At 65.5% G+C, this 2,902-nt stretch overlaps 1 protein-coding gene across 1 annotated transcript in view; it reads right to left on the bottom strand.

Moving 5' to 3' along the window:
* The window catches only part of OCRL (OCRL, inositol polyphosphate-5-phosphatase), a 26,301-nt gene that overhangs the window by 23,102 nt on the left and 297 nt on the right, over nt 1-2,902 (bottom strand). The gene's annotated exons all lie outside the window — the stretch shown is intronic.

Here is a 2,902-nt window from a genome sequence, read left to right as displayed (position 1 = left end):
AGGCCCGCGGCGCCCTCCGTCTCCCGGCGACTCGGCGCCGAGGGGGGCGGCAGCGCAGAGCGGCGCCCGCCTGCCGCGCCAGCGCCCCCTGCAGGCGGGCGGACCGCACCGGCCCCACGYGGGGGGAGCCCACGCACCGGAGGGGGGGGGAGCGCACCGCAGGGGGGCCCAAACCGGGGGGACCCTGCGTGGCGCTAGAGGGGTCAAGAGACCCCCCCCACACACCTCGCTCACGTCCTACCCAGGGCACAGGTAACAACGCTGCTGCCATCCCAGCATTAGTGCAGGCTTCATGTAAAAGAGGCTGCTTTTAAGTTTTTTTTTCTTTTTTTTCCTTTTTCCATGCGACCTATCCCGTTAGTCCCTCAGCCACACGGGTGTGAGCCATTCGGAGCTGCAGGTAACCGCCACACGGCACTGAGGGACAGGATGAGCCAAGAGGTCGGCCCTGGTGGGGAAACTGAGGCACCGGGGGCAACTGTGGGGTACATCCGCAGCGGGAGGGCACAGCTGGGGCTTGCGCTGAGCCCGGCTCGGCCCTCCTCAAAGGCCGGCTTCTTCCCAGTGCTGTGTGGAGGTCTCCTGCTGCCACGGAGTGGGCAGTGCTGGGGGCTGCTGCCCATTGCCCCTTCCAGAGCTTGGTCCTGCCAGCGCAGCAAGCTCACGGCCAACCCCCTGCCCCCCAACCCCCTGCTCCGCGGCAGCTGCGCAGGAGGAAGTCAAGGCCTTGTTTGACTGACTCATGAGAAGGAAACTGTCTCTGGCYACATCGCTCCAGGAAGGGAAGGAAAAACTTAGCATGGAAGAGGGGTGTTGGGAGGATGTGGGGAGGGCAGAGCAGCCCCCCGCGGGCTGCAGGAGACTCTCAACCCTGTGCCTCCAGAGCAGTGCCTCGCTCCAGCTCGCATGCCCTTTCGGGTGCTGCACGCACCAACGGGCCGGGCAAGCTTGGACAGCTCATCGCTAGCCTGGAGGCCTTTGGCAAGACACCCCCACCCTTCTCTGCTGCCGACGACCCCACAGTGCTGCCGTTGGGAGAGGCAGTTGTTAGCAATTGGATCCCCACAAACGGGCACGCTCCACCTACTACCTGGTTGCTGTTGTCCTCTGCCCAGACGTCTCTCTGCAAGGTCCTGTCTTGGTTCACATGCTCCCTTACAGGATGACTGACCCAGGATATGACAATCTGGGGGATTTGCGTATTGGCTGTGACTCCTGGGAACACCCTATATGTCAACTATAATGAACCAGAGATCCCCTAAGCCGGAGTCATCAGCTCTTCACTGTCTACCTCCATATGGGGCTAAAAAAACAAGGGCTGGTGTTGTATTCAAACAGAAATGCCCATGTGGGTGCCAGAGCTGCCTGCAGAGATGAGAGTGGTTGGGGTGCTGGTGCTCAGGGGGCACCCCTGCTCCCGGGAGCACGGCCCAGTGAAGGTGCCAGGCTGCAGGCGCTGCCCCTTGGGCAGCTCCAGGCATGGAGGGCAAGCAATGAACGGCAGTGAGTGGCTGCGGGGAAGCAAAGCCTAGGTTGGGGCTTTCTAGCAGCCCACGCCGCACTGCTGGTCCCACTCTGAGGACTCCAGCTCCAGGCCAGCATCTCTCACCCTTTCAAGCCACAACTGCTGTCTCCTGGCTGCGCAGCAGCTGCATGGTGCAGGCACTGCTGCCGATCCCGCTTGCTCTTTGAGCAGCCCATGGAAAGGGAAGCACTGCTTTGGTGTGCTCTGAGTTCAGCAGCAGCTTCGGATGCAGCTGAAGAGCCAGGAGCAGAGCTGCAGCTCCCTGGCTCGCCTGGCCTGTGCTGGGCTCAGTGTGCTCTGTGAGCGTTGGTGCAGATCTGCATCATGGTTCTTCCTGTGCACTCCCATTCCTGGGCCTCTCCCCAGGCACACGGCCTCTGCAGCCCATCCCTAGCACCTTTGGGTCCCTCATGTGCCCCAGGGCTGGGGTGTCTCTGACTCTGCATGGGGTTCAACATGACCATTCAGTCCCCATGGGGCCAGTAGTCCTGAGGCAGCATGGCAATGTCTCCCATTGCACAGACAAAGCGCATGGGAAATGCTGCTCCCTTGTCCCCACCAGGAAAGGCAGGGGGAAAGGAAAGAAGGAGGCTCCAAAGCCTTGTGCACCAAGGGTCAGTGCAGCCAGGCCCTCGCCCTAGGAGCTCTACACCACCAGCAGTGGGCAGAACTGACCCAGTGCAGCCCAGTCCCACTGTAGCCCAGTCCCTGTTGAACCCAGCACCACTGCAGTGCAGCCTTGCCCCAGCCCCAGTCCCTGTCCCGGTCCCAGCCCCACTTCCAGCCCCTGTTCCTCTCCCTGCCCCAGCCCCAATTCCAGCCCCTGCCCTAGTCCCAGTCCCTGTCCCAGCTCCGGCCCCAAACCCAGCTCCTTCCCCAAACCCAGCCCCTGCCCCAGCTGCAGCCCCTGCCCTAGCCTCTGCCCCAGGCCCAGTCCCTGTCCCTGTCCCTGTCCCTGTCCCAGCTCCTGCCCCTGCCCGGCCCGCCCCCAAACCCACGTGGTGGCGGCGGGGCTCGGCAGGCCGAAGCCCCGCCCCCAGGCGCTGATTGGGCGCGCGGCCTTTGCTTTGCATGCGCCGAGGGGAGCGCGGGGCAGGACGGGAAGGGCGGCGGTTTGAAGCGCGGCGCGGCAGCGGCAGGGCGCGCGCCATGGCGGATCCGGATCCGGAGCTGGAGCCGGGGCAGGCGGAGCGGTACCGGAGGTGAGGGCGGGGGCGCCGTCCCCGGGCGGTCCTCGTCTGTGCGGGAGCCCGCGGCGGCGGGGGGCTGGTGTGGGCTGAGGCGGCGGCGCCCAGGGCCACTCGGCCCCGGGGCGAGGCGGGGAGGGCCCGAGGGGAAGGGCGGAGGCGACGGGGTCGGGCCTCCGGGGCGGCGGGG

This window comes from Apteryx rowi, unplaced genomic scaffold (assembly GCF_003343035.1).
Source record: "Apteryx rowi isolate R43461 unplaced genomic scaffold, aptRow1 scaffold_338, whole genome shotgun sequence".
Lineage (NCBI taxonomy): Eukaryota > Metazoa > Chordata > Aves > Apterygiformes > Apterygidae > Apteryx > Apteryx rowi.
The sequence above is the reverse complement of the archived record's forward strand: the minus strand, read 5'-3'. Positions and strand labels throughout refer to the sequence as shown.